At 44.2% G+C, this 15,181-nt stretch overlaps 1 pseudogene; it reads right to left on the bottom strand.

The window, feature by feature from the left end:
- Nucleotides 1-6,229: 6,229 nt before the first annotated feature.
- LOC139311771 (major histocompatibility complex class I-related gene protein-like) lies at nt 6,230-14,370 on the bottom strand (annotated as a pseudogene).
- Between the last annotated feature and the right edge of the window lie 811 nt (nt 14,371-15,181).

The raw sequence follows: 15,181 nt of genomic DNA, 5'->3' as shown, positions 1-15,181 counted from the left end.
TCAGCTTATTGCCCCCACAAACTGGGTCCTCAATTTACCTACTTTAGAAAGGATGGAAGGCTGAGTCAACCTTGAGCCTGGTGAGATTCGAACTTACAGTAATTGCAGACGGCTGGTGTTAATCACAATGCTATCAGTCTGCTGAGCCACCAGGTTCAGGGGGAAAGCAGGAGAAAGGGCGGAGTGGGGGGGTCAGTCCTTGGGGGGGTCAGCGCTTTCAGAGAGGGGGGGCTCCATCTTTAGTGGACAGGTGCTTCTAATCAAGGCAGACGATGGCGCCCTCTTGAGGTAGACAAGAGTGTCATCATTTATTCATTTTCTTCACTTTCGCAGCTTGGAATAGCCGTCTTGGAGAGCATCGGAAGGGTTGGGCTTCTCTGCGGAATAGTTTTCCCGACGGAGCGATTGAATTGAATTGAATTGAATTGATCGCCTTTCTATGCCGCCCAACTCCCAAGGGAGCCTGGGCGTCTTACAGCAAAAATAATGCGAACAATGAACATAGAAAAATTATTAAAAGACATTATAAAAACATTTAAAAACATTAAAAGCCCATACACATCATTCACGGCTGGATCTCGCAGGATTGCAAGAGCGAGATCAACGGCCCCAGGCCTGCTGGAAAAGCCAGGTCTTCACCGCTTTCTGGAAGGCCAATAGGGTGGAGGTAGTCTGGATCTCAGGAGGTAACTGGTTTCAGAGAGCTGGGGCAGCCACAGAGAAGGCCCTCCCCCGCGGGCCCACCAGCCGGCATTGTTTAGCATGAGAATGAGACAAAAATGCAGGGACAGCAGCTCAGCCTCCCTAATCCTAACCCTCAGGCTTGTTTTTTTTTTTTTTTTTAATTTGATTTATATGCCGCCCTTCTCCGGAGACTCAGGGCGGCTTACAATGCGCTAAGCAATAGCCTTCATACTTTTGTATATTTATACAAAGTCAGTTTATTGCCCCCACAAACTGGGTCCTCATTTAACCTACCTTAGAAAGGATGGAAGGCTGAGTCAACCTTGAGCCTGGCGAGATTCGAACCTGCAGAAATTGCAGGCAGCTGTGTTAATAACAGGGCGCATTAAACCACTGTACTACCAAGGCTTGTTGGGGTGGGGAATCCACCCTCATAAAGTCTTTGCAAGTGTGGAGCGATGGTGGGCTGCTTGGGGTTCCTTTGGGGCAGGGGTCCTCTACCCCTATGCCGTGGCTCACTACCGGATCATGGCCACTTTGGAACTGGACTGCCTTGGGGGGGGGGGCACTTGAGCTCACGCATGCAGTTCCATTCACACAAGCTGTGGGGGAATAGTTTACCCAACAGAGCCAATGAGAGGAAAGGCAGGAACAGCTGCCGAGCCTCCCCCGGAGAAGGGACCTCACAAATCACTCTCTTCTCCCATCTGGAGTCTCGTCTCCTTTGGGGTTCATTTCTTGCAAGTGCAAATGTTGACACAAAGGCTTTGGGGGTGCTCTGCCCCTCCTCCCTTTCCACAAGATGCCTTCTGCTGCCAATCGATTACAGCCTTGATGGATATAATTAACCCATATGGACAAGTATTGGGTTTTAAAATAAATACAGCTAAAACAAAGATAATAGCTAAAAATATGACTAGAAGCCAAAAAAAGAAGAGATAGAAAGGGTAACAGGATTTGAGATAGTAAAGAAGGTTAAATATTTAGGGGTTTATATTATGACCACAAATATGAAACTATATCAGCACAATTATGAACCGTTGTGGCAAAAAATACAGAAAGAGATGGAAAAGTGGAAAAAATTACAATTGTCTTTGCTGGGAAGGATAGCGGCAGTAAAAATGAATGTCTTACCAAGGTTTTTATTTTTTTTTTTTCAAATGATACCTATACTTAAAAAAAGATGAAAATTTGAAGGAATGGCAGAAGGGCATAAATAAGTTTGTGTGGGCAGGGAAGAAACCGAGAGTAAATCAAAAGATAATGCAAGACACAAGAGAAAGAGGAGGTCTTAAAATGCCCAATTTAAGATTGTATTACGAAGCCGCTGCCCTCTCAGCAGTTACTGATTGGATAAATTTAACGGAGGAAAGGATATTAAACATTGAAGGATATGATCTGGTCTACGGCTGGCATGCTTATTTATTGTATGATAAGAAAGTAGATAAGACTTTTAAAAGTCATATATTAAGGAATGCTTTATTGCGTGTCTGGAAGAAGTATCAATACAAATTAAACGATAAGTTACCAATATGGACAGTTCCCAGACACGCGATAGAGAATATAAATGTGGAGCAAAAACAAGATAAGATTACATATAAGGAACTCCTTTATAAAGAAGGAGTTAGATTACAATTAAAATCTATGGAGGAAGTGGACACACATACACCTTTGTATGGGGAAAGCAGAAGTTTGGGGTCTTTATCTGACCACAGTATGAGGACAAACACTGTCCCAGCATTTGAGATGTATTTCGGGGGCAGATCTAAGGACATCTGCTGCAGCAGTTAAAAGCTGAATTGGAAATGTATACAATTCATGCACTGACTAAAATTAGAGCATATAAGTAACTACTGGCCCAAAAATCAGCGAAATGGAGACTGATTGTTAGGTCTTGCCTCTCCTCTCTCCTCAAGAAAGTAGAATTCTTGAAACCGGCATTATTTCAAAAGGAAACTTTTTATTGCGGGGGGGAAAGTGATGGCAAGGGAAGCAAGGCAGGATCTGAAGTTCCCACTCAAAAACCGTTAGATTAAACGTTGCAAAAAAACCCCTCCCCTATGTCCAGTCCGAGGTGAGCGAATCCACAGGTGTGAAGCTGTTATGAGAACTTGAGGCTGAGGTGGTGATAATTTGTTCTCAGGTGCCTCCTTGCCTTTTCCTTTTCAGAGCCGAGACAAAACGGATGGCCCCAGGCAATTCCCTCCCCCTCCCCCTCCCTTTCCCAAGCAGGTACATCAAAGTGACGGGAAGACCAGACAGGGAAAGAAGTTGGAAAGGAGCATTCAAGGCCCCCTCCCCTCCAGAATGGCCTTCCTGTCTCTTGCATAACAGGTGAACAAGTTAAAAAAAGAGCTGCCCAAAGAATCAAGGATATAGATTGTGCTCCGTCTGCCAGGGCTACGCTGGGCTTGGAGGTCAGCTCTTCCTTCGGCTCCATCCCTACGATCTTCCCTGAGTCTTCTCTGTCCTCCCGAAATGACCTGGTCAGGGTTCAGGATACCGGATGTTTGCTTGTCTTTAGAGCAGGATGAGTGACAGTTGGTTTAATGTCAAGGTTCCGTCCCAATTCAGGACTCTGAGACTGGAATCTTCCTCTCTTTTTTTTTTTTTAAGTTTCTTTTTATTTTTTACATAAAAAAACAAACAAATATACAATGTATTTTTTCTGAACAGAGTATTGGCCGCTTCACAAATTTAGACAATTTTTAGTCATTTCAACACAATTTATATATTCCCTTTTGCCATAGTATTTATTCTATTTTTTTTATAGACCAATATTACCCTTCATCCTAACCATTAATCCTAACCAAATTCAATTATTCCCTTCATCTCTATATTAAACCCCTTAAATTTAAAATCTCACATAATATAATCCTTAGTATTTCCTTAATATAATCACTAGTATTTTACATTATCAGCTATTTCAATATCCAACATCTTAATAAAAATCAATTAATTATGTAGTAATACAATCATTCATTACTTATAAAAATAATAAACCAAATTGTTTTATACATTTCCTTAAATCTTACAGGAGTTATTATTGTATAAATAATAAATATTATTCATATTCATATTTCTAAAACATATTTCAATTCATTCATACATCGATATAGTTTTCTATTATTTTATGTTACTTAATTAATATCACAATCTCATCTTTTTTCTAACATTCATTACATCTATAAATCTTACTTCAATTCATATTTCAATTCTAAATGTATACAACATATTCCTCTTTTATTTCTTTCTCCCTTTCTATTTCTATTTTTTTATTTTTCTTTCCCCTTCTTTTCTTTTGTGCTTTAAAATCCTGAACTCTCCTGTGTGCCCTGTATTTCCCATGATTTTCCATCTCTTTTCCCTTTTTCTTATTTTTCCACTATTTTTTTTTTTAAATTTGATTTATATGCCGCCCTTCTCCGGAGACTCAGGGCGGCTTACAATGTACTAAGCAATAGCCTTCATCCTTTTGTATATTTATACAAAGTCAGCTTATTGCCCCCACAACTGGGTCCTCAATTTACCTACCTTAGAAAGGATGGAAGGCTGAGTCAACCTTGAGCCTGGCAAGATTCGAACCTGCAGTAATTGCAGGCAGCTGGTCTTAATAACAGGGTGCTTTAGACCGCTGTACTACCAAGGCTCCTATTAATCCCAGTGTAATCATTTTGTATTTTAAAATCATGGACTCTTCTATTTTACCCTGTATTTCCCATTGTTTTCCATCCCTTTTCCCCCTTTCTTGTTTTTTCACTGTTAATTCCATTGTAATCATTTAAATTTTATATATTCTTTCTGTTCCACCCTTTTTCCCCTCTTTGTCTCTTTCCACCCTTTCTATTTTTTTCCATTGTTAATCCCAATGTAATCTTTAAAATTCTCCTTTTTATTGTTACTACCCACATAATCATTTAATTTTCCATAGTCAATCTCTTTGTCTTTGTCTTCCTCTTTGTTTTCAATCTCTCTTTCTTGCTTCTCATTCATTATTTCCTTATCAGCTTTTGTACTCTAACACAATTTTTGGATCATCAAGTTTTGATTTTCCATGCAACATTGTGATTATTTCCCTTACTTCCGTTTTCAGGTCTGGCTGGAAGTTGACATGAGCTTTGCTGGTCATCTGCCTGATTATCCTACATAGTGGAGTTACAGTCATTACGGTGTATGTTGTAATGTAGATTAATCCTGTTTCTTTCTTCTAGGGCTGCTGGGTCTTTTGGTTTTGGAGGGCTTTAGTTGGTTTAGATGAGAATTAGGGTTGGCCTTGGTCTGGAGATGCCATGATTTTGGTCTTCACGGCAGCCTTCCTTCTTGCCTGTGCAATGATGGCAAAAAAATGGAGGAAATCAACAGCGCCAGTTGCGTGTTTGTTTGTTGTTTATGTTTTATTAAATTTATATACCGCCCTACTCCCGAAGGACTCAGGGCGGTGAACAGGCACAGGATAAAATACATAAATACAAAAGTTAGAAACAATTTAAAACCAAATTAAATAATTTAGCCCAAGACAATTAAAAATCCCAATAATTTAAAACAAATTAAAATTTCAGTTTAAAAATTTAAAAGAAAGGGGAGAAAATTAGGCCAGGCCAGCTTGCTGGAATAGGAGGGTTTTAAGAGCACGGCGGAAAGTGCGCAGATCCGGGATCCTCCGTATCTCCGGGGGGAGCTCGTTCCAGATAGTGGGTGCCCCCACAGAGAAGGCCCTCCCCCTGGGGGCCGCCAGTCGACACTGCTTGGCTGATGGCACCCGGAGGAGCCCCTCTCTGTGAGAGCGTACCGGCCGATGGGAGGCTGTTTGTGGTAGTAGGCGGTCCCGTAAATAACCAGGTCCTAAGCCATGGAGCGCTCTAAAGGTGGTAACCAAAACCTTGAAGCGCACCCGGAAGACCACCGGGAGCCAGTGCAGCTCGCGCAGGAGAGGTGTCACACGGGAGCGCCATGTTGCATGGGGTGGGGGCATGTTTCTTCTCTTCTCTCCTCAGCTCTCTCTCCCCCCCACCCCACTGCAACCTCCCCAGGCAGGAGGGGAAGCAGCCAAAGAGGAAGGAAGGATGGAGTGCAACCCTCCTATATGCAAAGAGCTGCTGGTGGGGGCTTCCTCACTTCTCCCCCAGGGCTTCTAATGCTTCCAGCTCATCATGGGCAAGGGTTTTTTTTCTTCCCGGATGGTTTCAGCTGCCCTTTTCCTTCTCCCCTTCCCCTCCAGTCATTACTGGACAGAAATGCCCCATTTCCTCAGGGCGCCCCAATTCCTGCTCCTGGCTCCTTCTCCATCTATATCTCCCTCCTGCCTCGGAGCTGATGGGTCAGAGAGGCTGAGCTGAGTTGGATCTTCGGTTGCAGAGCAGCCCATCAGAAGAGCCACAGGAAGCCCACGACCCCCACATGATGGAAAAGTTTGGATACCTTGGGAAAAGTTTAATTCCCCACCCCGAGAACCCTAATGTGGTCTTGGTTCTCTGGTCTATTCGAAGCCCAGAGTTTTGTCTCCAAAACAGTATCAATAATCTGCAACAATCAGACTAACCTCCGATGTTAATTTAGTTTGCAGGAACAACGGTCTTTGAATCCCAGCTTCTATACCATACTTGGGGGAAGAAGGAACTCTTTGTGAAGAGTTTGTGATCACTTCCTGACAGAGATTATTTCTGCGTCTTCTCCACAACCAGCCTGACAGAGGGCAAAAAGAGAAGACAGCTAGTTTATTTTTTATTTATTTTTTAAAATTTAATTTATATGCCGCCCTTCTCCGGAGACTCAGGGCGGCTTACAATGCATTAAGCAATAGCCTTCATACTTTTGTATATTTATACAAAGTCAGCTTATTGCCCCCACAAACTGGGTCCTCAATTTACCTACCTTAGAAAGGATGGAAGGCTGAGTCAACCTTGAGCCTGGCGAAATTCGAACCTGCAGTAATTGCAGGCAGCTGGTCTTAATAACAGGGTGCTTTACACCACTGTACTACCAAGGCTCTTTCAAGGGTAGCAGCTCCTGCCTGAGCTGGAGAATAATTTATTCTGAATTCCTCCCTAGGATCCTGCACTGAACCACCATCAGTTACTTTACAATGATAATGCTGAAGCTTTTGGATTCTTGTTGCTGGTACACGACAGATGGTATTTCCCCATATACTTTGGGCTCAGACGTTCTTCATTCAACTGTCACAACATTTGTGACCCAATCTTAACCTTGCCAGATCTAAGAACCAGCAACTTTGGCTGATCTTAGAAAGCTAAGCTGGGTCTGGCTGGGTTAGAGAATCACAAGCCACTCAGAAGGCCCATCCAGGAAGAAGGAAATGGCAAAGCACTTCCAAATTCTTGCTGAGAAAATTACCAGGAAGTGCTGAGATGAACTTGGTGAAACTCAATTGAGGAGACGCATCCTGCATCCTCCCTCCCTCTTGTGACTCGTGCTCTGAGTAGGAGCAGCAGCAGCAGATTTCACCACTGGACCTTCCTCCCTGCTCTTGCCTGTCCCCAAGTGTGATTTACTAGAAGGGGCAGAGGCAGTGGTGAAATCTGAACCGGTTTGCTACCGGTTTGCTGGCCACGCATATGCGCCAAGTGCGCATTGTGTGCTTGTGCATGCACAGTATGCACTAAAAGAGGGCTGGGGAAGGTAACTAGAACAGCGAAGGCGGGATCAGCTGTGCCGCACAATTTAGCTTCGCTAGCAAGCAAAGCTGGATTTCCTGCTTTCTAGCAAAGCTAAACCCCGTGGCACAGCTGATCATTGGAAATACTGGTTTGGAAGAACAAGTAGCTTTTTAAAACTACCGTAGGTAACTACCGGTTCGCCCAAACCGGTAACTTTTTAAACTACCAGTTCAACCGAATCGGTAGTTTTTATCACTACCGATTTCTCCCAAACCGGAGCAAGCTGGTAGCATTTCACCTCTGGGCAGAGGGTATGGGGCCCCTCCCTCCATGGACCTCCCCTTCCATCAGAGCTTCCCTTTGCCAGGTGACATGGCAAAAAAAATCTTCTTGAGGGACAGGATTATGGGTTTTCTAGCACTTCCCAGATCATTGAAGGGACTTTTCCTAGACTCCTGAGCTGCTGATATTTCCTCCTCTGAAGTAAGTCCACTGAGGCCAATGAGGCTCCTTCCCAGACAAGAGGAATGTGGGGAACACATTGAGATTTACAGGAAGTGGAAAAATGACTGCATAGTTTCTTCTTCTTCCTTTCTGACCCATGTTCAAAATGCTGTTTGTGGGGAAGGGTCTCCTGGGGATCCTGGCTGCAACTCTTAGGGAGGCTCTCTTCCCATCCACACCAGCTCAGTCCAAGAGAAAGACCCCCAGGGGTGGGGATCAGTGACTGTTTCACTTACCTATCAGGAAGAAAATCCCAACTACTGAGATTGAGGCAGCCACAACCCCCCAACGAATCCTCCACCATGTAGCTGAAGGAGGAGAAACATGGTTCCAATTAGACGGATGCTGAGTTCCCTGAAGCAGAGATGCTGAACAACCTTCACTGGCCTCCAGGAAGTGCCCCCACCTGAAGGAAGCCCCTCCCCTCCAAGGCTGAAGAGGGCGGAGCTAACAGCCTTGAAGGGCAGAAGGAAGAGCCACAACCAATCATGTATCATATCATATCATATATTACCATGTGTCATTTCTTCATACTTTTGCTGTTAGGTTACTACTTTCAAGTCCCCTGACAGAAATCACTTGTCTTGTATCACTAAACGTAGGATTATATTTGTTGCTCTCCACCTGGAGACGTGAGATGATTCCTCCCAACACCATTTCAAACATTGGTGAAAAATCTACTTCTGCATGTCACAATCTCTCAGTCTCTCACCTGTTTCTTCCTTGAAAGCCAACAGTAAGGGCTCCTCCAGGCCTTCGTGCTCCAAGTGGCACTGAAAATGGTCCCTCTCCTTGGGGTCGATCTCAATGCTGATCCAGACATAATAGGTCCCGTCTGAGTTGGGGGCCACGTTCCTATGGAGGGTCTCATACTGGCAGACCTCTCCGTCCCTCATCCAGGTGGCCTGGATCTCCTTGGGGTAGAAGCCAAAGGCCTGGCAGATGAGGACCTCCAGGCTGTCATCCACCACCTTGTGAGTCACCTTCCCCACTGGAGGCTCTGCAGAAACAGCAACGCCAGAGTTCCTGGGATTTTGAGAGTTTCTGGCCAGGTGATTGAAATAGCAAGACCTCATCTGGCCATCCTCTCCCACTGCTCCCTCTCCTTGCCTCATCCTGTGGGAGCCTCACAAATGGGGGATTGAAGCTCTTTAGATTTATTTTTGAAAGGGATACGTAGAATTCTCACATTGGCCTACGCAATCCTCAATTTAGTGGACTGATTCAAATTGAAGCCCCCAAATTGAATTTGTTACAGTTGTTCAGATGGAACTCAGGAACAGACAGATCATTTCCTTCCCACCCAAACACAGGACATCTGTTTCTTCTGCTCTGCAAAACTTTCCCAGGGAAATAGAAGGAGACCTTCAGCACGAATTTCTTCCTCAGTTTCTTTTCTTTTTTTTTTAAAGTACTTACTTTGGGGGGCATTGAAGGATATTTTCCTTCTGTAATGTTGTATGGGATACTTTTCTGCAAATATTTGAAAAGGTGGCTTGGCTGTTTAGGATAGAAACAATATGAGGAGGGGGAGTCTACAGAAAGCTGCTCAATGGAGCCCCTCTTTTGCCACTCACTGATCTTCTGCAGAGTTTTGTTCTTGTAGGACAGGTATCTCTGCAGCCCCTCAATGCAGGTCTCCTCCAGGAAGAATTTGTTTCTCTCAGACCATCCTGGATTCTCCTCCCATGTCTCCTTGACCTTCTGGGCCTGGGGCTGAGCTGTCACCCATCTCTGGGTCTCCTTATCAAAGCTGATGAAGTCCATTCCTTTGTAGCCGTAGTGTAAAAATCCTCCTTTGCTCCTGTCTTCCATGAGCTCACAGCCCAAAACCACCTGCCAGGTGTGAAGCCCTGAAAGAGACTCAGAGGGTGTTGGTGTAAATGAAAAGGGTCCAGAATTCTACCCCTCTTCCCACTTGAGGAGAAATACGCAATTTCTCCTTCCCCCCTTTATCACCCAGGGAGAAATGTCTTTTACTTCAATTAACTGTGTTTGGCTGGCGTCAAGCTATGTAGAATTTCTAGGTGAGGGAGATTATTATTTTTTTTAAAAAAATTGATTTATATGCCCCCCGCCTCCGGAGACTCAGGGCGGCTTACAATGTGCTAAGCAATAGCCTTCATCCTTTTGTATATTTTATACAAAGTCAGCTTATTACCCCCACAACTGGGTCCTCAATTTACCTACCTTAGAAAGGATGGAAGGCTGAGTCAACCTTCAACCTTCAATTGGGGATGTTGGTGTTGGGGGGGGGGGTGTCTTTCCTTTTCATGAAAAAAAATCTTACAGTTACATCCCCTGCAACCATTGGAGGTCAAGGATGTCACTGGCTCTGCTCACCTTCAGCCTGGTGGTCCAGTTTTGATAACTTCTCCAGGTCAGCTCTGAAGACTCTTTCAGGAGCCAGAAAGGTCTCGTCCTCCTCCTCCTCCATCCAGGGCACCAGAGGCTCCATCTTCCTGGTGAGGCTGTCAAAGCGAGTGATGGGCTGGTCATCCAGGTAGCCCCTAATGAAGAACTGAGGAAGCCCCTGGCTGGGCTCTGGCAGTTTCAGGTAGAAGTAGGACAGGGAGTGTAAAGAGGAGCCTGGAGAGGGAGGAGGGAGAAGGGAAAATGATGGGATGGAGATAGACTGCAGCTCCATCCCCTCTGACATTTTATTGTCACCCAGCTGCTCTGTTTGGGAAGGTATCTGCCTTTAAAGCTAAGGAAGAAGCCCCAGCATCCCTTGGCTGACCTTACAAACATCTGGGCAGGCCCACCTCTGGTTAGAGTACCCCCCCAGCTTCTCTGGGCCCCCAAGATTCCCAGCCAGCTGCTTGTGCACCAGACTCAGACGGGAATCTCCCTCCCCAATCATACAGGGAGTGAGACTGGCACACTGGAGGACTGACCTCGAGCTTCCTTGTTAGGATTGATGGTTCTACCCCAATAACGAAATATTTGAAACGTTTCTTTTATCAAATATTTTATTTGATAATGGTTATATTATTTAAATCTATCTATATCTATCTATCTATCTATCTATCTATCTATCTATCTATCTATCTATCTATATGTTTTCTGAGGTTTTCACGGGTGTTTGTATGTAGGTCTTTGGTTATTCAGGTTTTCTTCCGCATAAAATTGGAGGTGTCTTGGCAACGTTTCGACTGTTCTCACCAGCCTGAAGATGACGAATGAGACTTCATCGAAACGTTGCCAAGACACCTCCAATTTTACGCGGGAGAAAACACACACACACACACACACACACACACACACACACACACACACACACATTTGCCCTATATAAGAGGAACAACAGATAAAATTAGCAAAGTACTGCATAGACACAACATCAAAACCATATTTTGCACAGATAGAAAGATATCGTCCATTCTGAGAAACCCCAAGGACAAAATAGAATTAGAAGATCAAGGCATATACGAAATCCCGTGTGCTTCCTGCCCATCAACATACATTGGACAGACCAACAGAAGAATGAGTGTGCGCATCGAGGAACACAAAAACTCAATACAAAAGCAAGAACACACATCATCATTAGTTCAACACATAAACACAACAGGACATAATATTAATTTTAATAACACAAAAACAGTTGCAAAAATAGAACATCTCAATGGCAGAATAATCAGAGAGGCCATAGAAATAGAGAAAAGACCATATTGCATGAATAAACGGGATGACACTTCACGTCTGCCTACTATTTGGAAACCTGCTCTCATAGATAGACGAATCTTAACACCAAATATAAAACATAGATCAAGTGTTAATCAAAAGACATGTATTGCTACAAGTCCCAGCCAAATCATATCCAAACCAGCCACAAAGGTGAAGCCCTGCCACCTGGTGGAGAAAAACCGACCATACACCCGAAGCCAAGCCAATAAACACAAACTGGGACTCCCAACCAATCAGAATGAAAAGGTGGAGCCATCCCAGACTACCAGCACCAGATTTGAAATAGTAACGGCAGTTACAGCAAAAGACCCTTCACATAAGCCTGATGATGGCAGATGAGATTCTGTCGAAACGTCGCTTCTACCCTTTTAGGGATATGTTCACAATTACACGGGAAGAAACCCGAAATATTAACTGTACACACATATATACCCGTGAAAACTTACATATATATATATCCAACACATATTTCATACATAGAGGACAGAGATATAAACAAGTAGAAGGTGCACCAATGGGATCGCCATTATCACCAGTCATCGCTAATCTTTTCATGGAAGAATTCGAATCCAATGCCTTAGAAAAAACTGTTAACAAACCAAAATTATGGCTCAGATACATTGATGACACTTTTGTGATCTGGCCACATGGAAGAGATAAATTGGAAAACTTCTTAGTATATTTGAACAGCCTCCATCCCAAAATAAAGTTCACCATGGAGATAGAATCAGAAAACCAGTTACCTTTCCTTGATGTATTAATTTATAAAAAATCTGATGGCACCTTAGGACATACCATCTATCAAAAGAAGACACATACGAACCGCTATCTCAACGCCAAATCACACCACCATCCAGCACAAATAAATATATATATATATCTTTCTTTCTCTTACAGATGTATGTCAAGAATTACCTGAGGATCACGTAGGAGAGTCCCTTTTATACTCAGAGGGAGGAGCTTAGAGGTAAAGTGGGACTATGGATGGTGAAATTAAATTAACCCTTGCTGAGGAGGATGAAACCGAGATGAACTTAAGTTAGACATTTTACCTGACATTCCTTGTTAGAGTTAGAGACCCGGTTGCTCTCCAGAGAGGCAGCCCAGCCCCTCCCCCACCCTCCAGCCCTTCCCAGGCGACTCTGCCTTCTGATCAATGTGGAAGGGAGCCCCATCCCTTTGCCAGCCGAGGAGAGGAAAGAGGTGGGAGAAAACGGGTTGAGGAGGATGGGGGGCACCATTGCCGCTCCGGCCTGACGCTTAAAAGGCAGTTTGGCTGCCCTCCTCCCATCACAGCCATGCCACCTCTGTTCTCCTGATGCCCCCACACACACACCCCCAGGTTCCCCCCCCCGCAACTCCAGAAGTGGTGCACCACCTCTGTTCGCCTGCTGCGGAAGCCGTGCTGTCTTGCTCGTGATTGGCTGGGGGCTATTTGCCCCTTGCAGCCAAAGGCCCCATGTCTGGGTGAATGGGCAGGGGCGGAGGGCCAGGGGGGCCATTGGCCGTGAAAGGGCCAGCGGAGGAGGAAAGCTGGCTGTAAATGGGCTGAGGCGGGTGGCTGGCGGCCAAGGGACGTGTCTAAACATCCCATTTCCCCTTCCATGCTGGGAAAATTATACAATAATAAAACAAAGCTGCAAACTCTGCTACAAAGAGCCCCTCCTTTTCTTCGCCCCTCCGGTCTGTCCCCCAACTCTCCTGATGCAACCTCTTCTTTTCCCATCGCCCTCCAGCCACGCGCCCCTCTCCACCTGCAGCCAGGTATGGCAAGGAAAGCCCCGCCCCTTTTGTCCCTCCAGGAAAGTCCTGATGCATTTTTCCCTCCTGAAAAGCCCCTTCTGTCCCCCAACTCTCCTGATGCAACCTCTTCTTTTCCTATTGTCTTCTACTGTCCCTGCTCCCCCCTCCCAACATCTAAAACAGACCAGTCCCAGGATAATCCATAACTCAAAACTTTAAAGACCTTACTATTTCACCAGGCCGGCCTGGCCTAATTTCCCCCCTCTTTTATAAAAGATTTTTAATTTTTAAATATCTTTTAGTATTTTATACATTCAATTTTAAATTGGTTTTAAAAGTTTGGGGTTTTAAATTTGTCGGGGCCAAAATTATTTAATTTGATTTTATTCTACTTTTAAATTTTGTATGTATGTGTTTTATTGTTTGGCTGTGCACCGCCCTGAGTCCTTCGGGAGTAGGGCAGTATAGAAATAGAATAAAATAAATAAAATAAAATAAAATAAAACCTAGCTGGGTTTTCGCTGCCCAAATAGCCTTTCGCTCTCTATTCCGCTATTTTCTCCTAAATACAAATGGGAGTTTGATTTATTTATTTATTAGTTTGATTTATATGCCGCCCTTCTCCGGAGACTCAGGGCGGCTTACAATGCTTTTAAGCAATAGCCTTCATACTTTTGTACATACCTGCTTAGTAGGGCTTTTGGCCCCCGCTAAGCGGTGTTCTTTTTTTATACAAAGTCAGCTTATTGCCCCCACAAACCGGGTCCTCATTTTACCTACCTCGGAAGGATGGAAGGCTGAGTCAACCTTGAGCCTGGTGAGATTTGAACTCGCAGTAATTGCAGGCAGCTGGCAGCTAAATACTACTTTAACAGTAGTTTAGTCCACTGCACCACCAGGCTCCCACCAGGATTACCAATGAAATACCAAAATACCAAAAGGTTTTATTTATATGAGACCTAACGAAACACGAAAGGGAAGGAAGGCCAGGAAAGGAGCTTAGGGGGGGAGAGACCCAGCCCAGGGCACAGCCCCCCTCCCCTTCTGCTCCCTCCAGGCACTCACCGCAGCAGCTGCCCCACAAGGAGGCCCCCAGCACCGCTCCCAGGAGCCAGAGGGGCGCCTGTGGCTGCCGCATCGCCCTCCAGCCAGGTGCGCTTCTCACTTGCAACCAGGAATGTGTGAGCAAGGGATCAATATAACATGGTACAAGTGTAGATACAGTCTAGATATGACAAAGATGCTAAACTATATGGTTTTTTTTAAAGAATTAACAGAATTAGATAAATATTAACAGGAGCAGAAGAAAGACTGATCACAAAATTGTATAGTTACTTATTACTTGGGTATACTTGGGTATAAAGTTGGAAGAGGAACAAGTAAAAGAGACAATGATAACATGGGCAAAAAATTTGGGCCGTACAATAGAATGAGATAAATGGCAGAAACTGTGGGAAAGGAATTATAAATTAACAATGTCAACTGCATATAAAGAGAATTTGTAGAGTTTTACAGATGGCACCTGGCACCGGCGAGACTGGCAAAGATGTTTAAAGGTAAGTCAGCTAAATGTTGGAAGTGCCACTAGATACCTGCATCTTACTATCATATGTGGTGGACATGTGCAGAAGCAAAAAAAAATACTGGACAAAAATAAAGACACGGTTGGAGAGCATGATAAAACAATGCATTGAGTTAAAGCCAGAAATATTTTTGCTGGGGATTTTACCTGAAACTTATAATAAAGAGAAGGTATTGTAAGGTCCCAAAATACACTTGAGTCACCAGAATGCCAGAGAGAGAGACTCAAGACGAGGCTTGCAAAAAAAGCAGATTTTATTTATGGCCAAAAACAAAATACTGGGTGGAACTATATCCAGAACATTCAGATACAATGCATGCGAGGAGATAGCCACACCTTGGGGAAGGTATGGCGTCCTTTTATACCC

Source organism: Pituophis catenifer, unplaced genomic scaffold (genome assembly GCF_029215685.1).
Source record: "Pituophis catenifer annectens isolate HBS135680 unplaced genomic scaffold, rPitCat1.0.hap2 SCAF_2, whole genome shotgun sequence".
NCBI classification, from domain to species: domain Eukaryota; kingdom Metazoa; phylum Chordata; class Lepidosauria; order Squamata; family Colubridae; genus Pituophis; species Pituophis catenifer.
Note: the sequence above shows the minus strand (reverse complement) of the source record. Positions and strands in the feature narration are given on the sequence as shown.